General features: G+C 35.8%; 1 long non-coding RNA gene across 1 annotated transcript in view; it reads right to left on the bottom strand.

The window, feature by feature from the left end:
* LOC103102951 (uncharacterized) overlaps positions 1-26,436 on the bottom strand; it is a 274,602-nt gene extending 248,166 nt beyond the window's left edge. The window contains exon 1 of the long non-coding RNA XR_001626203.2: positions 26,248-26,436. This is a non-coding gene — a long non-coding RNA (uncharacterized LOC103102951). The remainder of the gene's footprint in view (positions 1-26,247) is intronic.
* Between the last annotated feature and the right edge of the window lie 1,474 nt (positions 26,437-27,910).

Here is a 27,910-nt window from a genome sequence, read left to right as displayed (position 1 = left end):
TCTTGCCTGTACTTTTGCAATGAACTCCTAATTGGCCTCTTTAAATCTTTCCTCTCTAAAGTTCATGCCTCCCACCTCCGATAAAGTGATATTACTAGAGCCCAGGTCTGACTATGCCACTCTCCTCAAAAAGCTCCTATAACTCCCTATTTATTCTCTGTAGGAAAAAAAAAAAACTTTTTAATCTGACTCCAGTCTACTTTTCCAGATTTATTATATATTACACTTTTTGAAGAATTCTATCTTCCTGCTAAACTAGCTACCATGTAATCTCCCAGGAAATTACATTAATGTTTTCAAATACTTTGTATTGACTTTATATATTTCATGTTCTTTCTTGCAACAAGAATGTAATTTTCTTATGAGTTTTTTTGTTTGTTTTTGTCTTTGTATCTCCACCACCTAGCACAATGTCCAACATTTAGTAGGTATTAAGTAATTAGCTACTGATTGATTGAAAAAGAGGATTATTGAATATCTAGAAAAGGAATTTGTAAACAAAAGGAGCCATCTCGTTTTCACCAAGAATAGGTAATATCAGCCTACACTCATTTCCTTTTTTTGACAAGGCTTCTAGATAGGTAGATCAAAGACATTCTGAAAATATGTTTTATCTAGATTTTAACAAAGTGTTTCATGCTACTCCTGGAGACAAGATGGAAAGACAATATAGATGATGGTATAATTTAATAGATTCAGAAATGGATGTATGGCTAGACCAAAACAGTCATTAATGGTTCAATATCTACCACATTAGCCTAAATATAGGGCAACTTTTTTCCCCCAATATGTACCTTTGAAAGTTGCATTCACAATCTAATCGAGCACTTCCAGCCTTTAAACTATAAGTTGTGTATTGTCCACCTCAGCATATCTAAAAGACACTGCTATCTCTTGGGGCAAGTGGGAAATGCGGACCAAATGCCTGTTTGTTTTGATATTCTGTCAAATGTCATTGTGAATACTAAAGGTGCCAAATCAGTGTGGATAAAAACTACTGGAAATGAGAAAACTAGAATGACCGTGATGCTTGCCACAGCTGATGGACAAAAATGGACTCCTTCCATAATTTTAAGATGTAAAACATTGCCTAAGGAAAAATTAGCATTGAGTGATCTTTTGTGTACAGGAAAAAGCATGGATGAATGAAGAATTTGTATTAGATTGGTTGAATGTGGTCTAGGTAGGCGTCTAGGTGCATTACTGCTTCAGAAAAGAATGAACATACTCATGCTCATATTTGACATGTTCAAAGATCACCTGACTGAAAATGTGAAGAAAAGAATTCATGAAATGTGCACAGAGAAAGGTAGTTGTTATTCCAGGCAGATTGATGTTGCAATTACAAGTATTAGATATAGTAATTAATAAACCATTCAAAAATCATTCGAGGAAAGAATATAAGAAGTGAACGTTAGCCAAAAACCATGAATTTGCTCCATCGGGAAAAATAAAGAAGCCACTAGTCACTGCATTAGGGAACTGGATCAAAACCGCTTGGGACAAAATTTCCACTAAATCCATTGTGCTTGGATTTTTTAAATGTTGTATATCAAACAGTAGGGATGATAGCAAAGATGGTGTTTTGTGGGAAGAAGAGGGTAACAGAGATGACTTGAATGCTGTTTCCATTTTGGGAGGCAAGGAAATAGAAGAAGAAAGAGAATAGGATTAAATATTGGAAGGGAGTTTCTCACAAGTACCTATAAAAGTAATACATATTTAATAAGAGTTGGCATTAAAACGTCTTTAACTTGTTTTCAGAACTTTGTAAAACGTTTCAATATAAAGTGCCTATATTATTCACGAGTTAAGAAAAAGTTGTAATTTAAAAGGAGAAAACAAAAGGGGTGTTTCTTCTTTCTGAGTTACCCTTCAAAATACTTGGGATTACACTATATTCATGATCATATTTGGACTAATACAGTATATGGGAGAAAGTTTCTAATGTCATGCCCTAAGTAAGGATCTATACTTGACATTGTATTGATAATTAATGTATTAATAATCCTTTGGGGAGATATATATGCATATATATGTGCATAAAGACATGTTCACTATTACTTCTAGCTTTCTGTTATCTCACAATTTAATAAGCATCATATGTGTGTGTGTCAGAAAACATACTCAATGACAGAGTAAAGATATAGATTGTTCCAACAGGGTAAAATACTGGACTGAGTCTACTGAATTAATAGCACTAAATATAAAATTTTATACTTCTTCTCAAAAAATCAATTTCATAATAAAGGTTAGATTAGGAAGAACTAGCAGTTAGAGATCTGGATTTGGAAGCAGGAAGACCTGAGCTTAATCCAGCCTCAATTACTAAGACCATGGATAAATCACTTACACTCTGTCTGCATCTACAAAATATGAATAATAGCACCTGCCTCCCAGGGTTTTTGTGAGGATAAAATGAAATAATATTTGTAAAATACTTTGCAAACATTAAGGCCTTATATAAATATTGTTATCTAAAGAAGGATCTTGGGCTTTGTGTGCTATGAGACTAATATGAATAAAAAGTACTATTAACCATTCTGGAGGACAATTTGGAACTATATAAAATTGTTTATATCTTTGAACCCAGCAATGCTACTGTTGTCTAAATCCCAGTGATACTATAGAGAAGGAAAAGGATCTAGTTATACAAAAATATTTATAACCAGTCTCTTTGTGGTGGCAAAAAAAAATGGAAACTGAAGGCATATCCATCAATTGGGAATGGCTGGACAAGTTGTGGTATATGGTTGTAATGGAATACTATTGCACCATTAAAAATGACAAATAGGATGACTTCAAAAAAAATTTGGAAAGACTTGTATGAACCAATGCAACATGAATTGAGCATAATCAAGAGAACATTGTATACAATAACAGAAGTATTGTACCATTATCAACTGGGAAGGAAACTTTTATCAGCAATGCAAGAACCTGAGAAAATTCCAAGAGCCTCATAATGAAAAATGCTATCCACAGTCATATAAGGGACTGTCAGATTATAGAAACAGATTGAATCATACCATTTCTTGCCTTATTTCCTTCATGAGTTCTTTCTTACATAGGCAATATATGACTTCTTTCATAATATGAGAAATAAGGAAATTTGCATTCAAGGCAACACTGGCATAAAGTATATCAGATTATTTCTTGTATGAGGAAAAAGGAGGTAGCTAAAGGAAGGAGAGAATTTAGATCGCAAAAAGTCAGAAAAGCAATTGTTTAAAAATTTTTCTGTATGTAATTGAAAAATAAAAGGAGGAAAAGTGCAAAATATTTTAATTTGATCTTCAGATTAAATTGAAAAACACATTTCCCAGAACTAATAATGTGCTGGTACTGTGAAAATTTGCTCTATTCTGAATATATCTGTAATGTTATATTCAATTCTTGGTTTTTTTTTTTATTTTATTTAGTCAATTTAGAACATTATTCCTTGGTTACAAGAATCATGTTCTTTCCCTCCCTTCCCTCCTCCCACCCTTCCCATAGCTGATGTGCAATTCCATTGGGTATTAAATTGTCCTTGATCAGAACCCATTTTATGGTGTTAGTGTTTGCACTAGGATGTTCATTTAGAGTCTACCCAGCCATAGCCCCCTTGACCCATGTAATCAAGCAGTTGTTTTTCTTCAAGGTTTCTACTCCCACAGTTTTTCCTCTGAATGTGGATAGTGTTCTTTCTTGTAAATCCCTCCAAGTTCTTCAGGATCACTGCATTGCCACTAATGGAGAAGTCCATTACCTTCAATTGTACCACAGTGTATCACTCTCTGTGTAAAATGTTCTCCTGGTTCTGCTCCTTTCACTCTGCATCACTTCCTGGAGGTCATTCCAGTTCACATGTAATTCCTCCACTTTATTATTCTTTTGAGCACAATAGTATTCCATCACCAACAGATACCACAATTTGTTACACAATTTGTTCAGTCGTTCCCCAATCAAATGGCATCCCCTCATTTTTCTTTTTTTTTTTGCCACCACAAAGAGTGCAGCTATGAATATTTTTGTACATATCTTTTTCCTTATTATCTCTATGGGGTACAAACCCAGCAGTGCTATGGCTGGATCAAAGGGCAGATAGTCTTTTAGTGCCCTTTGGGCATAGTTCCAAATTGCCCTCCAGAATGGTTGGATCAATTCACAATTCCAACAGCAATGTGTTAATGTCCTGACTTTGCCCCATCCCCTCCAGCATTAATTACTTTCCGTTGCTGCCATGCTGGGCAGTCTGCTAGGTATGAGGTTGTTATATTCAATTCTTGCTGTCACGTGTTATGATGAATATTGATAAACCAAAATATTCCCAGGAGAAGATTATCAGGATTGTACAGAATTTTGATAGTGCCACCCTAGGATCCATAAAAGGAAATAGAGATTTTCAGACTGGAGAAGATAAAAAAGAAATAAGAGGAAAATGACAGCTACCTTCCAGCATTTGAAAGATTTTCACATGGAAGAGAGATAAAATTTGTTTTGCTGAACCTCTTCCCCAGAGTGCAGATCTAGGGGTAATAAATAAGTCACATAAAAAGACAGATTTTCATTTGATGTAAAGGAAACTCCCTGTCATAACTTGCTTCATGAAGATGTGTGTTCACCCATCAAATAAAGTCTGGATGACCAACTATCAGAAACATTGTAGATGTTATTATTTTGGTTTAGATAGTAGTAGAGCTCTGATGTCCCTTTAACTTTGAAATTAAGTGATAAAGATAGATTTCACTGAGGAAGCTTCATATTGTTTCAGAGCTTGATGTTTTTGGTATAATGTGATTTTCAAATAGTAGTATTTGTAGAACCATCAGTAGTTTTGTCTGGATTCTCAGTAGTATCATTTTCTATGATGCTGACATTATGGTTAGTGGTAAATGATTTAATTTGGAGCAGAGAAAATATGAACTTAGATCTGACTTTTACATGTTAAGTGTGTGACCATAGATAATTCTCTTAATCTCCTTGAGCCTATAAAATAATAATAATAATAATACCTATATGTCCTACTGCAAGGGAAGCTAAGTAGCATAGCAGAAAAAGAGTAGGGACTGAAATCAGGAAGCTCATCTTTCTGAGTTCAAATTTGGTTTCATAACTTACTAGCTATATGACCCTTGGCAAATCACTTAACCCTGTTCACCCCAGTTTCCTCCACTATAGAATAGACTGAAGAAGAAAATGGCAAACTATTCTAGAGGAGGTTAATTTGTAACTCGAGGGGTTCAGACTTTCAGTACAGAGAGGGGGAAGAGTGAAAACCTCCCTTCTCAAAGCAGAGCTTGGGGGAGACAGCAGATGTAACGGGTTGGGTCAGAGAGAGGAGAAGAGGTATTAAAGATTTTCCTTCTGCCTTCCCTCCTTAACTAAAGCTGTTCTCCCCAATTTGCTCTTGTCCCTCTTGTCCCCCCTCCACTACTCGAGACCAAAGGGTCTCCCCTTGATCTGTTCACTCACACTCAGCTTGGGGAACAGATAACTTTTAATGTTAACTTAATCAGGTAATACAAAAAGAATAAAGGGCAGGGAAGAATGGGGAAGGAATGTGGGAAAAGGAGGTCCCTGTCTCTATCTAAAACCCATTTCCTCCCTCCTCAAGTTTGGTGGGAACTCAGACCTTGGCAGCCTGAGACCCCTGAGAGGAAGTCAGGTTGACTCACCCCTGGGCAACAGGAACTGAGGTAACGTCTGTTCAAGTTTCTCTTCAGAAAGTCCCTTCAATTGGGAAGTGTTGAGGGAAAAGATTTCCAGTCACCAGCAGGAAAAGTGGGTAACCCTCAGGAGAAAGTCTTTTTTTCACTCTCTCCCTTTGGCTTCTCAAGACTGAGACTCCAATTCTTCTACCAGTCTGAGTATCCTCCAGATTCCAAATTCCTGGGGCCCCTCCCCCATCAAGGTGATCAGTTTGAAACACTCTTCAGCCTGACACTTTTTCTTTAGTGCCAGCCTCTAAAACTTCAAATGGGGTCATGAAGAGTCAGATAAACAAAAATCTACTTTAAATGGCTTTCATGAAGATAGTATAAGAAAATATACAAAAATCACTTTGAAAATTTCAAAGCTAATATTAGCTACAATGACACTTAAAAACATTAGGTAAGCATCAGTCTCTTTGATTTCACCTGATTTGATGTCAATATCAATACTTGGTATATCATTCAACAAAGTTATTTCCATAATAAAGTGCAATTCCTTCTAGTTGAAGAAATTGGGGACATGTTCATTAAAGTGACAAAGAAAAGAAAATCAGAAAAAGTTTTCTGAAGCTAAAATTCAATCTAAAAGGATATTGGATTGATTAAGAAACTGCTAATCAGAACAATTAAGGAAATTTTTTTAAAAAATCAAAATAAGATGAATTTTAAAAAGAAATAGTTAAAGGATGTGTACCAGAAATGTGTCTAATTGAGACCAGATGACCTTCTGGGTCCCCTCCATCTCAGAGATTCTATGATTTTGTAATAACTAACTAGACTCAAAACTAACAAGCAAAGACCTCAGTCATAGTCTTGTTTATGATTCACCAATATAGATATTTTTTAAAGTGAGAGATATTTGGAATAATTAGTATCTCATGTCTAAGGAGCTAAAAACTAACCCATTGACGATCATAAGATCACAGATCTAGAGTTGGAAGTGATGATAGAGGTCATCTAGTCAAACTCCATGTTACAGATTAGGAAACTGAAGCATTTAGCTATTTGCCCGAGGCCACACATGTGGTAAGCATCAAATACAGGATTTGAATCCAAGGGCTTTGACCCCAGAGTCTATGTTCTCTTGACTTTATTATATTTTTCATGCTTCCATTAGAATATTGTGCTAAAATTTGGATTCATAATTTGAACCTGTTGAAGTGAAGCTGCAATGAATATTTATGATATCTATAAACCTTTGGTAAAAATATGCCTCCATCTTTTTATCATATTTCCTGTGGCAAGTAGTCAGCATATATCTGAGTTTACAGAAGGTAAATGCTTGAGGAAGAGGAAAATCATGGCCTAAATTGATAATATAATAAGGAAAACCTACATCCAGAGAGCTGAGATTCATTTCTTGAAACAAACCAAAACAGAGATATCTACACGTGGTAAAGCAAAATTTGTCTGATTCATCTTGATTTCTCGGAGCTTTTTATATTATTTATTATAGCTACTTATATTCCATGACTTTCCTCTCAATGATACTTATGTATAGGGGGATGAAGGAAGTCTTTCATCCTTCCTTTCAACAAAGTTGCCTCTACTAAGTTATGAGCATAGTTTCATGCGTAACTTCAGAATGATACTCAATGGATTATAGAACTGTTTTCTATCTCTGATTGAATTCTTCAGCAATTCAATCACATTTATCCCTTACTTCTGAGAAGACTAGTACTAGAGGTACAAATATAAAACACAAGATGATATCTGCCCTCATGGAGTTTACATTCTATTAGGTAGTAGGAGTTTGAGATGGTCTTCTAATAGATGGTAGCCCTTGAACAGAACTTTGTAGAAAGCTAGGGATCCTACAAGATTAAAATGAAGGGTGAGTTGTTAGTGTTTGTTCTTTGATTTATTTTTTTCTTTCTAAAAATGCTTCAAATTCGTTGCAATTTATGACATATTTCATCATGTATAGTTAAATCAGATTTGCAGGATAGGTCATCCTGTGCTGCATCTTGAGCTCCAAAGCTCTTTGAAATATAGTAGTCACTTTCCCTCCTTTTTTGAATGGGTATGGAAGTCTTGCATTATTCCAATGTCCCTTTCTTTGAATTTGGCCTTCCTTTTGATGGCTTGCAGAACTTGTTTTTTTAATTGACTTGTTTAAGTTAACCACTAGTGTCTTTGATTTTTCCATTCTTGTTTGGGGGGGGGGGGGAGATGGTATTCATTTTGCCCTAGAAACAATCTGTAAATTATTTTAATTAAAATTTTATTTTCTATATTCATACATTCTTAATTATTCTCTTCTACTATTTCCTTCATTGTAATATTCTTTAGGGTAACCTATGATCCTTATGTTGTCTCTACCCATTCTGTCTTTTATGTCCATAGGCTTTGTTCACATAGTGAGCATATTTTCTCTTAAAGCTCTTGTTTTCTGATTCTCTTCTTCTAAACTGTCTTTCACTTCTTTGTATTTATATTCCCAAACTTTTTTTCTCACTCTCTTTTTTGTTTCTTTGGTGAGGTTTTTCCATTGCACATTTAAGTTTTCTGTTTATTGATTTTTGCTTTGAAAAACATAGATTGTATTCTCATAATTTTCATTTCACTTTTAAACCACCCAGTAACTGTGTTGTGGTTCCGTGTTCTCTTCAAATTCCACAAGGTCCTCTGTCTCACCAAATATTGGATCATTTTGCTTCTTAGTTTGTAGATTTTACTCATGGATGCCTGAACTTAATTACTAGACTTGGAAGTCATATTTTCTTCAGTGTATCTTCTCCTGCTGATTCATTTGTTTATTTTCAAAGTCTCTGAGATTTCTTCTTCCTAGAATCTTTTGGACTTTATGTCTTCCTCCCACCTCTTATTTTCCTTATTGATCCTTCGGATAATCTTCCTTCTGAACATGTTTTCTTTGGCAGCTGGATCTTGAAGTATCTCAGCTTCCTCCTACACGACACTACTACACATTCATGGTTCATCTGGCCTAACTCTTTGCCCAGCTGACTTTGGGGTGGTCAGAACTGACCCTAACTAGATTCAGTGCTCTTCTCTCAAGTTTGATTGCTTTTCATTTTCAAAGATAACCAATAACATCACTGAGTGATGAAAAGTTGTTACAAGTCTTGAGCCTCTCTCTCACAAAGTCATCAAGGTTCAGTAGCAAGACAAATATCAAGATGTCTAGATGTCTGGTGATGGCCAAGGATGCAAGTGTATGATTTGGGGATCTTTGATGTCTAACTAAGTTCTAAGTGCCCCCACAGTGCTTGCTTCAGCCACATTTGTTGTTGTTATAATAAATTGTTCTCATCTGCCCATTCTCCTGGGGGAAGTCTTCATGTGCTTAGGTTAGATATTCCCCTAATTCACCAATGGATTTAAGACCTATTGAGTACCCTCAATCTAGTTTAGTCCATCTGATCAAGCAATTGCAGTGTGGCTGTTGCACATGCTACAGCTTCTTGGAGCCACAGGTAAGAGTTGAATGATGGGTAGACACAAAAATTGTATGAGCAATCCTAAAAAGAGTTCAGCAAGTGCTCACACTAAAGGATCAAGTCTTCCCTGACTACCCCATATACCCTAAGAGTGAATATATTGCAGTGATAGATGACAGGCTATGCAAAGGGACATGCAGGCATTATGGAATATTGTTTATAGGTAATAATAAATGAACCAGTTAGGCCAAAACATCAAATGTGTGAAAGACAATAAAATAGAGTAAGCCTGGAAAAGTTGGTTAGAACCAAATTTTAAAGGGCTTTAAAAACCAAACAAGAAAAGTTTGTCTTCTGGAATCAAAGAATAGCTAGGGAAGCTTCTAGGTGAGGTCAAACTCTAAATCTAGTCAGACATATACTTTAAGAATATTGATTTGTCAACTATGTGAAGGAGGGAACTGGAAATACTTGAGGGCTTTCCTCAATTAAAGAGACCAATTAAAAGGCAATTGTAATTATCTCAACAAAAAGTGATAAGTGCCTGAACTAGGATATGGCCAGGTAAATGAAGCAAAGGGGAAAGATAGAAGATATATTGTAGAGACAGACTTTACAAGACATGGCAATCGATTGGATATTCTTCAGCCTGCTTCACCTTTCCAGTTGGGAGGTGTCCAACAGATAATCAATGATACATAGCAGAAATTAAGGATAGAGACTAGAGCTAAACATATTAATTTGAGATCTAGAACATAGTGTAAGAGTGAGCTAATAGATCTCTCAAAGACAGAAGGTTGAGAGAGAAATAAAGAGGGTCCAGGACTGAATCCTCAATGATAGGGTAAGGATGATGTTTAGAAAAAGATATCAAGAAGGGGCACATAGTCAGGTATGAGAAAGAGGTGAAATCAGTGTCATGAAAATACACAGAGGAGAGAGTATCTAGGAGGAAGGGGTAGTTTAAAATGTCAGGTGCTACAGAGAAGTTAAGGAAGACTATAAAGTTTTTAAAAGACAATTAATAGATCATTGATAACTGATTTCTTCTAAGGTGTCAGATATTTGTTTGAAATCACGTATAAATGGGAAGTATGAGGTTGTCCAGATGTTTCTCTTTACAGATGACATCATCCCAATTAGTTCAAGTCCCAGAGTAATTTAGAGCCATAATCATTCCAAAGAGATTGGCCTCGCCATCTACAGCAGAAAAACTAAACCTTTTTTTAATGTCCAGATAACAAGATTTTATTGGATGGATAGCTTGTAGATTTGGTTTATATATGTTTATATGTTGAATAAATATTATGGTCAGCCAGACTCAGAATTAAAGAGAAGGAGCAAGACAGGTTGGAGCTCACATTACACAGTGCCTTTAATTACTCTTGTTTCAGAAAGTCCCCCATGTTATAAATTCTTACAATCTTTCAATTATGTTATGTGGATAAAAATCATTGAAAATAATTATTTTAGATGAGTAAAAAGCCAAAGAAAATATTCAAGATAGCTATGAATCATTGAATTTTTTAAATTTATAACTTCTTATTCAACAATCATTTTTTTGTCTTCTTGGTTTTTCTAGTATGGATGACTAGCTCAGTCTGTTCTGAATGACTATAGCTCTTCCTTATTCTGAGACTTGATATAACTGGGATAACATCATCAAGGAGAATGGTGTGAAAGATATTAAAAAAATAAACATTGCTAGAAAATGGGTATAATTTCATATATTAAGAATAAGAAGTGCCATTCTCCAAATGATAAATGGGCAAAGGACATGAACAGGCAGTTCTCAGCCAAAGAAATCAAAACTATTAATAAGCACATGAAAAAGTGTTCTACATCTCTTATAATCAGAGAGATGCAAATCAAAACAACTCTGAGGTATCACCTCACACCTAGCAGATTGGCTAACATAACAGCTATGGAAAGTAATGAATGCTGGAGGGGATGTGGCAAAGTTGGGACACTAATTCATTGCTGGTGGAGTTGTGAATTGATCCAACCATTCTGGAGGGCAATTTGGAACTATGCACAATGGGCAATAAAATACTGTCTGCCCTTTGATCCAGCCATAGCACTGCTAGGCTTGTACCCCAAAGAGATAATGGAGAAAAAGACTTGTACAAGAATATTCATAGCTGCACTCTTTGTGGTAGCCAAAAATTGGAAAATGAGGGGATGCCCTTCAATTGGGGAATGGCTGAACAAATTGTGGTATATGTTGGTGATGGAATACTATTGTGCTAAAAGGAATAATAAAGTGGAGGAATTCCATAGAGACTGGAACAACCTCCAGGAAGTGATGCAGAGCGAAAGGAGCAGAACCAGGAAAACATTGTACACAGAGACATTGTGGTACAATCGAAGGTAATGGACTTCTCCATTAGTGGCAATGCAATGTCCCTGAACAATCTGCAGGGATCTAAAAAACACTATCCACAAGCAGAAGATAAACCATGGGAGCAAAAACACCAATGAAAAGCAACTGCTTGAATACAGGGGTGGAGGGGATATGACTGAGGAGAGACTCTAAATGAACACTCTAATGCAAATACCAACAACATGGAAATGGGTTTGAATCAAGAACACATGTGATACCCAATGGAATCATGCGTGGGCTATGGGAGAGGTGGTGGGAGGGAGGAGGGAAGAAAAGAAAATGATCTTTGTTTCCAATGAATAGTGTTTGGAAATGACCAAATAAAAATTAAAAAAATTTAAAAAAAAGAATAAGAAGTAACTGATAGATAACTCAAATTCTGTACTGGCCTATACACAATTTTAAAAGAATAGAAAGAGTTCTTAAAACATCATCCACATCATCTATTAAGACCTTTGTAGGGGTGGAGCCAAGATAGAAGAGAAGTTACATAGATCCATTTGATCTCTACCAGATTACCCTCAAAAAAACTATGGTAGAATAATTATGGAGTAACATAAACCACAAAAAGTGGAGTAATTTTTCACCCCAAAACAACATAGAAAGCCAGCACAAGGGATTTAATGCGCCAGAGTGGAGTCAGAGCACAAAGCAGCACACAAGGTCAGTTGAATCATACAATGGACCCTATGTGCAGCTAAAGCAGCAGCAAAGGTTTCCAGAGCTCATTGTCATAGGCTGGGGGAAGGTGGGTGGTGGGGAGAGGTTCAGACAACTGTTTAGAAGAAGATTACAGAGATCCTTTGCTGGCACTGGGTGCAAGATACTTGTATTGTTCACTTGTAGATATAGGTAGCAGTCCTAAGGTTTCAGGGTGAGAAGGAGCACTAGCATACACCAACACTTGTGGCCACAGGGGAAAAGGGGACCCTGTTTGCAGTTCTAAGGGGATGAAAGAGTAATTGTGGTTACTAATAAACCAAAACATAGCCCGGAGAGCATTAAACATACCTCTCCTGACCTCATACCGTCTTGGAAGAACTGAAAGTAAATATATCCCTAGAACCAGCTCTTAATGCAACTACACAAAGAGCATGAAGGTTAGCACAGTTCTATTTTTACCATAATTAAAGATATCAAATTTACAGTTTTTTAATTAAAAGAAAAGGCTGGAAAATGAGCAAATAACAAGAAATTAAAATCAACACACAAAGCTATTTTGGTGACAGGAAAGACCAAAACACAAGCTCAAAAGACAACAAAATCAATACTGCTACTTCCAAAACCTCCAAGAAAATTATGGACTGCTTTTAAGCCCAAAAACAATTAATGGAGAAACTCAAAATGGATTTTAAATGTCAAAGAAGAGAGGTAGAAGAAAAATTGGAAAAAGAAATGAGTGATACGGAAAATCATGGAAAAAAAAGAGTCAATAGCTTGATAAAGGAGGTCCAAAAATACTGAGGCAATTAACATCTTAAAAAAACAGAATAGGACAATTGGTAAAAGAGGCATAAAAATAATAAAGAGAATAACTTATTAAAAAGGAGAATTGGGCAAATGGGGAAAATATATAAAGAGAAGTTCTAAAAAGAGAAGAGAAGAGAAGTTCTAAAAAGGAAGAATTGGCCATATGGGAAAAGAGGTATGCAAATTCACTGAGGAAAAGAACTCTATAAAAAAGTAAAATTGGCCAAATTGAAAAGGAGTTATAAAAGCTGACACCAAAAAATCATGCCTTAAAAATTAAATCTCAGCAAATTGAAGCTAATGATTCCATAAGACTTCAAGAAAGAAATCACAGTAAAAATAATGAAAAAATAGAAGAAAATATGAAATATTTCCTTAGAAAAACAAATGACAGACAAAAAAACAAATGGTAGAAAATAAATACAAGGGACAGAATTTAAGAATTATTAGACTACCTAAGAGCCATGATCAAAAAAATCATCTTGGACATATCTTCCAAGAAATTATCAAGGAAAACTTCTCTAATATTCTAGAACCAGAGGACAAAATAGAATTTGAAAGAAACTATCAATCACCTCCTGAAAGAGATTCCAAAAGGATAGTTCCCAGTAATATAGACAAATTCTAGAACTTCCAGGTCATGGAAAAAATATTGCAAACAGTCAAAAAGAAACAATTCAAATATTGTGGAGCCACAGTCAGGATAGCATAAGCTTTAGCAGATTCTACATTAATGGATCAGAGGACCTAAAATATGATATTCCAGAGAGCAAAGGAGCTAGGATCAAGAATCACCCAGGAAAACAGAATAAAATGAATGATAATTCATGAAATAGAAGAATTTCAAACATTCCTGATGAAAAGACCAGAGCTAAATGGGAAATTAGACTTCCCAATGCAAGATTCAAGATAAGCATAAAATGGTAAACAGGAAAGAAAAATCAAAAAGACATTTAATAAGGTTAAATTGCGAACATCTCTACATTAGATGATTCTTATAACTCCAAAGAACTTTATCATTATTAGGACAGTTAGAAGAAGTATACATAGTCAGAGGTTAAGGGTGTGAATTGAATATAATGAGATGATTTTTTTAAAAAATGAAATTAAGGCATGGGAAATAAGAATGCATTGGGAACTGCAGCAAGGGAAAAAAGAGAATGGGATAAATCATCTCACATAAAAGAGGCATGAAAGAGCTTTTACAATGAAGGGAAAGTTTGGGGGTAGGGAGAAGAGCACTTGAATCTTACTTTCATCAGATTTGACTCAATAATGGAAGAACATATAATCAGTAGGGTATAAAAATCTATCTTACTGTACAGGAAAGTAGAAAGTTAAGGGGAAAATGAGAAAGGTTTGGGGTTAATGGAAAAGAGGAAAAACTCAGGGAAGTTATGGTCAGAACCAAAACCAAGGGAAGTAGGATGAGAAGTAATACACTACAATTATAATGGTTTATATCTCTAATAAAAGCCTCATTTCTCAAATGCATAAAGAAATGATGGTCAAAGGTTACAAACAGGCAGTTCTCAGACAAAATAACTAAAGCTCTCTCTAGTCATATGAAAAAAATACTCTAAATCACTATTAATTAGAGAAATGTGAATTAAAACAACACTGAGGTATCACTCCACATCTATCAGACTGGCTATTATGATCGAAAAGGAAAAATAAAACTTGGGCAGGATGTGGGACAATTGAGTCACAAAGGCACTGTTGGGGGAGTTGTGAACTGATTCAGTCACTCTAGAGAGTCATTTGGACTAATGCTCAAAGAGCTATAAAGCAGCGCATATTCTTTGACCCAGCAATACTATTTCTAGGTTTGCATTCCAAAGAGATTAAAAAAAAAAACCAAAAAGGGGAAGACCTATATGTACAATAATATTTAAAGCAGCATTTTTGTGAGGACAAAGAATTGGAAAGTAAAAGGACATTCATCCATAGGAAAATGAGTATATGATTGTAATAGAAAAAATATTGTGCTGCAAGAAATGACAAGCAGTGGGAGCTCAGGAAAAAAAAATGGAAAGACTTGCATGAGCTGAACCAGAGATAAAAAAAAAAAGAAAATCAAGAGACATTATAGAGAGTGACAGGAATACTGTATAATGAACAACTGTAAATAATTTGGCTATTTTCAGCAGAACAATAATCCAAGACAATCTTAACGGACTCATGATTTTCCAAAGGAAAAGAACTGACTGATAAAGTCTGAATCCAGACCAAAGAAAGCTTTTTTCACTCAATTTTAATTAAAATTTCTTTCCATAAAAATATTAATATGAGAAAATGTTTTATATGATTGCACATGTAAAATCTGGATGAGATTGGTTACCATCACAAAGTGGAAGTTGGTTAGGAGAATGGAGAGTGGAGAAGGGAGAGAATTTGAAATTCACTATTCTTTGAAAAATAGTGTAAACTATTTTTACATGTAATTGGGGGAAATAAAATTTAAAAGAAAAAATAAAATAAAATTTGAAAAAAGAGTTTTGTAGAAATATGTAAACAATGGGCACATAGGATGAGAAGATAAGGACAAATTGAATTCTATGCCAATGGAAAGATTATCCATTCTGATGAATTCACAGATCCATCCAAGTATCAGACTGGGTAAGCTAAATGACTGAAGAGATAAATGAGTCCTCTGTGGAAAGATTAAAGGAATTAAATGAAAAAAATAAAGAAGGAGGACATAGTCACTGCTTTTAAATATTTAAGGGCCTATCATGTAGAAAAGAGATTAGTTTTTGTAGCTCTGGGGGAAGGAATCATGAGAGTTAGACCTGTTTAAAAATAGAATGAAATTCCTCATTGAGTAGTGTCCATCATTGTAATTGTTAAAGCAGAAGTTGTCTAATCACCTGTAGAAGGGAGCTATGAGGCAAAATATGGGACTAGATGACTTCTCAGATCTTTTCTAACTGGAAGAGCTTATAATTCTATGACTTGGGTTTGTTTTGTCTGAAGAAGTTAAAAACTGAGGCATAATTCGGGTTGTGTCATCACTATTGGCATCAAAAATTAATATCTCTATTATTTTTTCTTTGATTGTGGGGTCTGGGTTATGTGTTTTGTCTCACCTTTATTTTTTAGAAACCTCATAAAATGGATTCTTTTGAGTATCACTGATAAGCAGATCTGTGACAAAAATACTTCTAACTACAACTTATGTTTAACACGATTTTGCAGTCATAAAAAAGGATTCAAATTTAGTACCTCTTATTGCAAAAAAAAAAAATCTGTTATGTAGTCTTATGCTGTAATAAAGAGCAAAAGAAGTGAAATTTAAATTATGATAAGTAAGTTTAACTGGAATTAAGAATAAAAGTTTATAAGGCAAAGATATTTCACATGGAACAGGCTGCAAAATTTTCCATCTATGGAAATCTTCCAAAATAGTATAATACCCATATCTAAGAAGTTTCCTGATCTGAAGTCAGCCCATTGAATACCCACTTCCAACTTTGTAAGTCTACTTTAGAAACTCCAAGGTCCGGTCCAAAGAAATCTTGAGGTATTAATTTATGTGATGGAATTCTTTTTTTTTTCCTTTAATACACCAACCATGGATATGCCAGAGAGCTACAGCAAGCATTATTTAAATCTTGTAGACAAAGCAAATCAAATAGTTGCTTTCCTTTTTTCCCCAATAAAGAAAGCTAATAGGCATGAGAAATATGATGGTTTCAATTTTCATGAGAGTTTCAATGTGTTACGAATCATCAATTAAAGCACAATGGGCAATGAGATGACTCTAAGCCTTTCCTAGAAAAAAGAAACTGCTTTGCGATGATGCCTTAACTTCATATAGCCGAACAGTTCCAAATGGTGATGGCCCAATTGGAATGAAGGGCTAAGATCAAAACCAGATATCTCTTCCTGTGCCAAGTCAAAGGGTATTACAATGTAGATGCAGAACTGGGGGAGAAGGATGGGGGAGACCAGCTATAAAATACATGAGACGAGAGAATGATTATAGCATCCGTTTCAAAGTAATGCAGTTAACTAGCTGGGAAGGAACAGTGAGATGAGGGGGAATGGGTGATGCAGAACAATCAGGTCAATGATTTACACTTTTAATAGTCACTGACTTCAAGATAGCCTCATTTTGCCCCTGCCCTCCTAAAGAGAACTGGAGGTAACAAAGAGACCTTGTAACAGAGACCAGAGCACAGATGTGCAAAGCATCATTTCATTCATTGCACCACCTAGTGGATCTAGGCTGCAATACCAAACATCTACGATTCCAGGCAACAAAATTGCCAGCATGAATAAGAACTACACTGAATGAAAAGCAGATATAAATTCAAGACCGGGGGTCTTGAATAAAAGAAGAAATCCCAAAAGAGGGCTCAAATAAAGTCATCGTCGGCAGGATATTTGATGGGAGCAAGGAAAATTATGGAAGCTGACCCTTGGAGAATTTTATAGATGAACAAACTAGATGAGAATTTTGATTTTCTTTTCCCAATTCTTTTATTTCTATGTTTCCAGAATGTCCTAGATATCAAAAAATGCCAGATCCCAATGATAATTTGTTGTGATTTGTGTTGTTTTAGAAATGAAATCATTTAATAGCTGTTTTCAGTACTAATAGCAAGGCTGACAGCCCTAGACGGGAAAACATTAAAAGGAGTTAGTTCATTATTCCAGAGAACACAAGAGAAAAAACAAAGCATAGGCCAAGTCCAAGATAAATATTGACTGTGCTTAGGTATGTATGTGTATGTGAGTATGCATATGCCAACCAATAACGATTTTTGTGCTTCCCCTTATATTTAAGGAATAATTTTCATTGCATGGTGAAATTATTGAAAATCATGTGGCAATGAGAATGAAGATTTCTCAGCAAAGAAAAACTAGTCAAATGAGAGCCTATTACTTACCAGGATGAGACAGAAACTATTCTCACTGGACTACTCGTGATCTAATCCGTTAAGCCTTTTGCTGGCACTAGAAATAATGTTAGACTTTAGGATCAGGCCTTTTGGTCTTTCTAATCCATGGGAATTTACAGATGATAAATTTGAAAGGATACTCAGTGTTCCCAATGTGTAACTAAAACACAAGGGGAAATAATTAGATATAACTCTAGCCAAATAATTTGAGGGCTTTTTTGTTTGAGTTCCTTATTTCTTCTTTCTCCCTGCTTCCCATTCTTATCTTCTCCCCCTACCCCCCAGGACTGATCACTTCGGAGATGTTTCATTAGATCCAAAAAAAATTGTTGCTGCTTTCTGGTTTTTACATCACAGTCATTCCAAATGTACACCCACTACTATAGTCCTCTCAGCAAAACAAAAAGAGCACAAAAACTGTATCTGACCATGTATACACTATTCTTCATTCATAGTCCTCTGCCTCTATACCATTAGGGGGAAATGTTTTCTTCATTCTTCCCTGAGACCAGGCTCTGCCATCTTCCAGATACATAATACTTCCAAGCTCTTTTCCTTCCCCTCAGCTTCATGACATGTAATTTCCTCCCCAGTGAGTTTCCAAAATGACAAGTAAGGAGGGGGACTTGATACGTGTTTTGTAGACCCTTTAGAAAATACGGTGTCATCCCTTTGACTATGTGTCTGCAAATATCCAAGAAGGATGACATTGAAAATAAAAAGGGCATGGCACAATTCAGCTCCAGAAACGTTACCATGGCAAGAATGGACAAATCTATAATGTTACTCAACATGCTGTCAGCATTATTGTAAACAAACAGGTTAAGGGCAAGATTCTAGCCAAAAGAATTAGTATGTGTATTGAGCATATTAAGTACACTAAGAGCAGAGATAGCTTCTTGAAGCATGTGAAGGAAAACAATCAGGAATGAAGCTAAAGAAAAAGAACCTGGGTTCCAATGAACCATCAGCCTGCTCCATCCAGAAAAGTATATTTTGTGAGAACCAACAGAAAGGAATGTTAGCTGTAAAAACCAAACTCCAACCAATTCCATAAATGACTGTTAAAAAGTAATAAAATATTCTTGAATTATGAAAAAAATTCTTCTATGAGACCAAAACTGATCATTATACTTAGTAAGATGTTGGTTGTCTTTCAATGTCCTTTTCATTTACATTATTGTAATCATTGCATCTATTATTCTGATTTTGCTTACTTCATCCTAACTCACTTCATACAAATCTTCCCAAGTACTCTAAAAATCTCAAAGTGATCTGAAGATACAGTATCCAGCTTTTTCAGCCATTCCCCAATCTAGATACATTTACTTTGTTTATTGTATATTTCCAATTCTTAAAAAATGTTGCTGTGAATGTTGGTTTATATGGGAACTTTATTCCTCCCTTCGACCTCTTGAGAGCATAAACTCAGTAGCGGGATCTTTGCTAGTGAAGGTAATAGAGAGAATGAAAGTAACCGAAAGGCATACCTATCCCAATTTAATATGTACTATGTTAGCAGCTATGATCAGATAAAGACCCTTTTAATCTTACTAGTCCTGTCCCCCAGTGCCAAATGATTGATGGTCAAACATAACAAAGACCCTACTTGAACTATATTCAATCACAAGATCTGTGGATGTATGTAAAACCTACTTTATCGATAGGTTTCCAACTCAATAGGAATGTAAAAGGCTGAACAAGGAATTTCCTTCATTTCAACTAAAAATGTCACTATAAATAGGGTGACTATTAAAAGAATTGACTTTTATGAAATGGTAGAACAATAGATGAGAAAGGAATTTTACAAAAACCTCAAAAATCAATTCTTATTTCGTTTCGTGTCAGAGCTACTAACCCAAATTTTCTATCATGTTGTACCTCATTTAGAGAGTTAATGGGGGCAGCTGGGTAGCTCAGTGGATTGAGAGTCGGGCCTAGAGACGGAGGTCCTAGGTTCAAATCTGACCCCGGACACTTCTCAGCTGTGTGACCCTAGACAAGTCACTTGACCCCCATTACCTAGCCCTTACCACTCTTCTGCCTTGGAACCAATATACAGTATTGACTCCAAGGTGGAAGGTAAAGGTTTAAAAAAAAGTTAATAAATAAGTTTCTACCTTGACATAAATCCACCCCATAAGTATATCACCTTTGTTATACAGAGTAGTGAATCTTAATTTACCACATAGACTAATCAGTGGCTCTGTCCCTGAAAAATCACCTTCCCCAAATAAGGGGGAGTGAAGAGGATAGAGGAACAGAACCATAAGGGTTTAAAAATAAGGGTTAGGGTTTTTATTCTGACCTTTGCTTTACATATGCCCAATAACAGCAATTGTCAAGGAACTAGTAACCCATCGCTACAGCAATTTGAGTTCTAGGAGCAGGATTGGATTTGATGTTGTACATGGCAGTGGGTAATTTATAGTTTTCAAGCACAAATGAATCTAGAGGTTCTCCTTCCACCAAAGGTCATGCTGAAATTCTGAATTGTCTCAAAACCTTACTTCTGCTCATGAAAATTTGGGTTGTACCATAATTTGAAGCTCAAACATTACAAAGTCAGAATAACCAAGATGAATTTGGAAACATACCTATTAATAGCAGAACTACAAGTAGCTTTATGTAAGGGTAAAGTAGGATTTTATGTTTATAGCTTTATTTGAGAAATCAAAAAGTCTCTGGATCTTTGGAACAAATTTCTATTTGAATGGGTTTCTTTTGCTAAAAAGTTTGCTTCTCATTGTTAAGAGATTTTCAACAAATTTCCCTTCGATTTGATGCAAAAAATAATAAGAATAAATTTCTTCACTTTAAGAATAACTGATCCTTCTAAGAATATTCTTCTAAAAAATTCTGACATTTATGTAATTTATATCTTGTCATATTATCTCATGCATAATCATACTTGGTCCTCACAAGAACCCTGTGTGGTAAATCAGTTATTGTTCATCCTTTTTAGTTCCCTTTTATGTATTATCTTACCCAATTAGACTATGAAGTAGGCTTTTTTAATGTATATAGGCTTCTTGAGAGTAAAGATTGTCTTTTTTGCTTACATTTTTATCTCCAATGTTTAGCACAGTACCTAGTACATATTAAGAGCTTAATAAATATTTGTTGTCTTTTGGCCTTTTGTTTTGAAACAAATATAATAAGGACAAATGCAAGTTAAATGATTTATCCAAAGCAACACAATTAATAATTAACCGAAGATTAGAAGCCAGTTCTGCTAACCCCTGCTTCTAGTTGTATATCATAAAAATGTTTGAGTTGGAATAGACTTCAAAAGTCATCTAGTCCAGCCCTTCCATTAATCTCTTACAATTAATATTCTTCCTCCATTGATTCTTTCTCATATAATACTAAGATCCTTTACACTATACCACAGCACAGCTCATCTCTGAAAGGGTAATATATTCTGTTTAAATTCCTGAGTATGAATTATCTCATCAGATCACTTACTTCCATAAAAGGAGAATCCTTGAGTTATACGAATTCAATAGATATGTAAGAGGCTAAAAGAAGGATACTACAAAATAAGTAGAGGCAGCTGAATATTACCTTTGCCTATTAACAATTGACATTGTTGTGGGGGTTCTGGATGGGTACCCTTTTTGCAAGAATGCAAGACTCCAAAACTTAGCTCAAAAATAAAAAGAGCAATTTATTAACTTAGATGGTAGTTGAATAGATGGGAAACAGGCTCAAATGTAGACACTGCCTTCTCGAAGGGATGAATTCAGGGGTTTTTATACTCTATTTACAGCAGGTGCTCATGTGACTTGAGGAGGGTATGAATTCAGATAAAAGTGGGGAGGGGTCACCTGACTAGGATCAGAGTAGTGTCTTATGTCCCGAAGACATAGCACTTAGCTGGGCATAGTTTAGGGGGCAAGTAGATGACCTAGATTAAAACCTGATGGTATCGGGGCATAACCAGAATATGTATATATGTTCATCTCAAAATCTTATAGAATCCAAGGGCAGTCTCATAGTAGAGAAACAGAAACATTAAATGCATCCTTTTCAGATTATAATTCAATAAAAATTATATCCAACAAAGGACAACAGAAAGACTAAAAATTATTTGGAAAATAAATAATCTTATCCTAAAGAATAAATGGGGGGCAGCTGGGTAGCTCAGTGGATTGAGAACCAGGCCTAGAGACAGGAGGTCCTAGGTTCAAATCTGGCCTCAGCCACTACCTAGCTGTGTGACCCTGGGCAAGTCACTTGACCCCCATTGCCTAGCCCTTACCACTCTTCTGCCTTGGAGCCAATACACAGTATTGACTCCAAGAAGGAAGGTAAGGGTTTTAAAAAAAAAAGAATAAATGGGTCAAAGAATAAATCATAGAAACAATCAATAATGACAACAAAGAAAGAGAATAGCAAAATTTATGGGATGTAGCCAAAGTTGTACTTAGGGGGAAAATTACATCTCTAAATCCTTACATCAATAGAATAAAGAAATAGCAGATCAATGAATTATGCATGCAAGTAAAAAAACTAGATAAAAAACAAATTAAAAATCTTAATTAAACATCAAATGAGAAATCCTGAAAATCAAAGGAGATTAATAAAATTGAAAGTAACAAGACCATTGAATTAATAAATAAGAAGATGAGCTGGTTTATGAAAAGAAAATTAATAAAATAGATAAACTAGTGGCTAAATTGATTTTTTTAAAAAGAAAGCCAAATTAATAGTATCAAAAACAAAAAAGGCAAAACCACAACCAATGAAGAAAAAACTTTAAAAAATCATTGGAATTAATTTTGCCCAACTATATGGCAATAAATCTTACAATCTAAACAAAACAGATGAATATTTACAAAAAAAAATTAAAGTACAGATTAACAAATTTGAATATTTGTTAAGTGATTATTATACATAAAGCCCTGGGGATAGAAATATAAAAGTAAGACAAATCAAAGATTTCTCAATATATATTGAGGGAAGAAAAATTTGTGAAAGATTTTAGCTGCAAGACCTATGGAAGGTTCTCATGATCCCTAGGATATAATAGTAAAGCTAATAGCAATTCAACTTTTTTAATGATATCCAACTAGTAAAATTATATTCTTTTCAGGTATTGAGTCATTTGACAAGGTCTTTAATGCCAAAAACTTTTCTGGATCTTCAGTAGCTAAGGCTGTAATGCCTGTAGGAGGAGGTGCCAGGCTGTATCTCTACAGGGGTTATTTCCCAGAATGATGACCCAGGTGAACTAGTTTAGAAGCATTATTGTTCCCAAGGCTTTTGAGTTCAGGATCCTGAGATTTTTCCACTAGGATCTGAAAAAAGATGGTAGGCAAGATGGTGATAGTTGTTTGACTTTCCTGGCACATACTATCTTCCATATCTCCCTCAGGGAACCTTGCTACTTGATCTAGTCTGATGTGCCTGATCTGTACATTGCAGTTGATTGACAGTTGATGGAGATGGTTGGTCCCTTCTCCATAGTAGCTGCTTCCTCTCAGAGGATAGCCATGAGGACAGGTCTGGCAGAAGGACTAATAGTCACAGTCCTATTGCCATTCCCAGGGAATTTGTGTCCATCTTTCTTGGTGACAGGTAGTCACAGTTGTTGCTGGTGGTGATGAGAAAGATAGGGTTATTCTCCATAAAGATTTCTTCCTTCATTATTGGCTCTAGGTTATCAATATTTTCTCTTTCTTTTTCAACAATGAGATATGAAGTTCCAATGAAAAATAAATGCAGAAAAGTTTACTGATTATAAATTTAAATCGGAGCTAGTTATATAGATTATAAATATCTGAAGATCTGGAATTAAGGAGAGAAAATACAAGATTGTTTAGCATTCAAAGTGTTATTTAAAAGCAATAGGCTGAAATGATAGTCATTTGATTATCACTAATCTTACTCTAGGGGACTTCCATTGAGGAAATCCCTTTCTTGCCAATTCCTTGAGCCTGAAAGACTTGGGAATAGGAGTGTCCTCAAAACCACCAGAGTGCTTCCAGACTTGTACTAATAGCCATCACAAAGGACAAATCATTGTGGAGGAGTCCCATTTTCTAACAATTTCCACTAATAGATACAGGGAGCCCTCAAAATGGTAGCTTCTTCCAGATCACTCTTTCTTACTATCAGCCTGTCCTTAAAACCATCATTTGAGAAAACAAATTCTATGGAGAACAATCCAGCCATCCCCACCAACTGCTAACTAATTACAATATACAGGACAAGCAAGACAATCTACCTGAAACAACAAGGTTCCCTGATGGAGATACATGAGGTAGTATTTATTAGGCAAGTCAAACTATTACCACCATCTTGACTATTGGCTCCCCTCATATCCCAATGGAAGCATCCAAGACCCTGAACTCAAGAGTGTTAGGAATAGCAATATTTCCAGGACAGTGCCCTCAGTGGTTATCCTGGGAGACAGGCCCTTGGCAACTCCTTCAGGTGCCACAGGCACAATTATTGAAGAAGACCCAGGAAAAAAAGTTATTATCACCAAAGTCCTTGGTGCTTTCAAGCAATTCAGCATCAGAATGTTATATGATTCATATTAAAGAAGTGTCTTTACCATCTGCTTGGTCACTGCCCCATAAGGACCATAGAACTTTTCCATCTGCATTGCAACTGAAACCTTCTGTCCTATTGTCTTCCCCATATATAATGAGAAGTCTTTGAGAGCAGAGACTTTTGTTTACTTTTCTACTTCTAACTTCAGTGTTCAGTACAGAATTTTGAAGCAACTATTTAATAAAACACTCCATCCATTTATTAAAAAGCATTAGCAACTCTTCTGTAACTACAGTCTTAGAGAATCACCTGGGGAACTGAGGGTAAGTGATTTGTTAGGGATCACAAATCCAATATATATAGAGGTAGAACTTGAATACACCTCTTCCTGACATAAAGGCTAATTTGCCTTCTATTATATTTATCAGAGCAATCATATCTTTAAAATAGAAATTTAAATATTATAGATGTCAACTTCCTGTTTAGAAGCTTGACTGCCAATGTATTATTAATCAATGACCCTGTAGAATTCTATTTAGCATTAGGGTGCAGTTGGGTGGCTCAGTGGGTTGAGAATCAAGCCCAGAATTGGGAGGTCCTGGGTTCAAATCTGGCCTCAGACACTTCCTAGCTTTGTGACCCTGGGAGAGTCATTTAACCCCCATTGCCTAGCTCTTACCACTCTTCTGCCTTAGAATCAATATGCAGTATTAATTCTAATATGGTAGGTAAGAGTTTTTAAAAAATAATTCTATTTAGCATTACTATATTATTTAGTGCTTTAAATGACACTTTCTATAGTTTCCCAAATAGTTTCATAAATAATCAATAGTCATTATTATTGCAGGGGAAGCTAGGTAGCATAGCAGATAGAACACTGATCCTGGAGTTGGGAAGACCTGAGTACAAAACCAGCCTCAGTTATTTATAAGTTGTACTATCCTGGGCAGGTCACTTAACCCTTTTTTCTCCATTTTCTCATCTATAAAATAAGCTACAGAAGGAAATGGCAAGTCACCCCAGTATCTTTGTCCAAAAAAAAAATCCCAAATGAGGTCAGGAAGAGTTGGACATCATTGAAAAAATGACCAAAAAAAAAATCTTCTTTCCAAAATTCCAAGAGTACTTATAAATTAAACTAGAATATAGTATGGGACCCAGTAGAAGTACATACAAATTGAAAAATGCCTTGTCTAAAGAGAGATCCTGGTCTTAGTTTTGTTTAAAATTAGACTGTCCATTAAGCCTGAGTAATGATTTGACAATCGAGAGTTATGATAAAAATAATTTTTTAAAGGCCAACTATTACATTATGCACTTGACAAACTTTGTTCCATGACTCACTAATTAGAACTTCTAAAATATGCACAATAACTTCCCTTGGATAATAGTGCCCTTGTACCTTATATAAGAGGCATGTTAATGAGCATATTACCAAAAGGTATCTACTATAAAATAAGATAATAGCTTTCCACATTATATAGCATGAATAAGGATATGTGTCCTAATTCATTTTTCTAATGATGGAGTACCCTTGGATTCAAATAAAAACTCAGCAACTGTTGAAACAATTTGAATTTTTTTTCAGACAGGACTTCCAACAGCAACTATGATCATGCAGCACCAATGTCCAACTGCGTGTTTCATCTTTGCTGCCTATGGTTCTTTGGTCTTCCTAGATGTATGAGGTGATGTCTCATCATCCAGCTGGAAAGGACAAGTCATTCATTGAACCTCTCTGAGGATCAGTTTTGTAATGTACAACGTTATCCAATTATTTTAAACATGTATTCCTTTCTGTATAAAACTGAATCTCCTCCACCCTCACCCCCACCTCAGGGTATGCTTGGGGTATGTGGGGGAGAGGGGGTAGATTTTGCCAACTGTACCTTCCCAAATTCTGTTGCATTGGAGCCAGGTCATGGTTGTTCTAAGAGACCCACTCAGAAGGAAAAAGGTGGAGGGTCTGAACAGCAATGGGAGAAGATGAGGTAGGGGTTGTGATGTAATAGGTAAATGATAGGTGTAATGGGGCTGGATGGGCTATTGCAGAAAGGGTGGGATGTCACCCAACTGCCCACCTTCTGATTGGTTGATCCCATTCTCTTTGGAATCAAGCTAGGGGTCCATAGTCCAGCCTCTCTGGCTTCCTCTTTGGAGACCAGTGATCAATAAAATAAGGAAGCTAATGCTTTACTACCTGCCTCCTAAGGTTGCAGTGAGGATAAAATAAGACATTTTCTAGGACCCAGTATGTATATTTCATGATACTATCATAATATCAGCTAATATTATCTTTGTATCTTTGGCTCAATCATAGCCTATCTGGGCCTTTTTCTCCTTTATTACATTGATGGCTTGGAATAAATGATTTCTCAAATGTTTTTCTAGTTCCAAGTCCTCTGATCCTTTGCATGGTGTGAGCATGCAGGTAAAGAAACAAAGTTCAAGTATATTTAGGAAAGATGAATTAGAAAGAGATGTAAAACAGCATTTGACTGTGACCAGAAAAGGAAACTTAAGGGTCTAAGAATTGGAGAGAAAGAGCAATTTCAGCAGATGGCGAGATTCCTCTTCCTCTGCTACTAAGGCGAGAGTAGAGGTGAAATGGGTTCGGTGGTTGGTCAGAGAGTCCGAAGGGCTACCAGGATGAGTCCTGCAGTCACCAAGATTGTAGCAGCAGATAAAATGGGGGAAATTGTTGGCTCGGTACAAGAGCCATTGAGGCAAGTAGGAAAGGGCTCTGGAGTTCACGAGAGGAGAAGAGCTACAAGGACTAGATGATGAGATATGATTAAATGGATGTAACTTCAAAGGAGAGGTTACTGAATGATGGTGGCAGATCAAGCCTGGTGGGGAAGGCCAGTTGCTCCTCCAGTCTGACCCTCAGCTTGGAAAAAAAAATTATTTGGCCAATTTTGATACCTGGGAAAATGGAAGAGTTACAGAAAAGAGAAGGTGAAAGAAGAACATTTCTTTGTCTGCTTCACAATGCTGCCCAGGGCTGCCCCAGTGGCCTCCATCTGATCAGAACAGATGACCTTTAATGAACATCCACCTATTAAACCATTTCCAGATTTCCTATCAGTCTAAAAACATGTTACCTCCTAAAGCCAGGCTTTTCAAGATGATAGCTAAAAAGCTGGCTTTTGTGTGTGTGTTTAAACACCCACTTGGAATTCACGGGTCTCAGACTACATTGTGAATGTACAAGCAAATGCCAGTTCACTCCTTTCTTTATAGTGGAATCATGCCAGGGCAGCTGCAACTGTCCTGCAGCTGTTTAAATAATCAGCTTGCGAGATAAGGCCAGGGTTGTTTTTTCCTTGTTTCCAGAGGACTACATGCTCAGAAAAAAAAAAGAACTTCAGGGCTGAAGGATGTAGCAAAGGCAAGCCTATAATGAAAATTGAAATTAAGAACTCATTTTTTTTCCTGGTCTTAGTAATCTTGCACTCCAGCCAGGTAACATGGACTATGTGAGGCTTTCAATCACAAAGTGATGATTCATTGAATACTGACAATGGAAAGAACCTTAGATATTAACAGGTT

The sequence above is a fragment of the Monodelphis domestica genome, chromosome 1 (genome assembly GCF_027887165.1).
Source record: "Monodelphis domestica isolate mMonDom1 chromosome 1, mMonDom1.pri, whole genome shotgun sequence".
Taxonomy (NCBI): Eukaryota; Metazoa; Chordata; class Mammalia; order Didelphimorphia; family Didelphidae; genus Monodelphis; species Monodelphis domestica.
The sequence above is the reverse complement of the archived record's forward strand: the minus strand, read 5'-3'. Positions and strand labels throughout refer to the sequence as shown.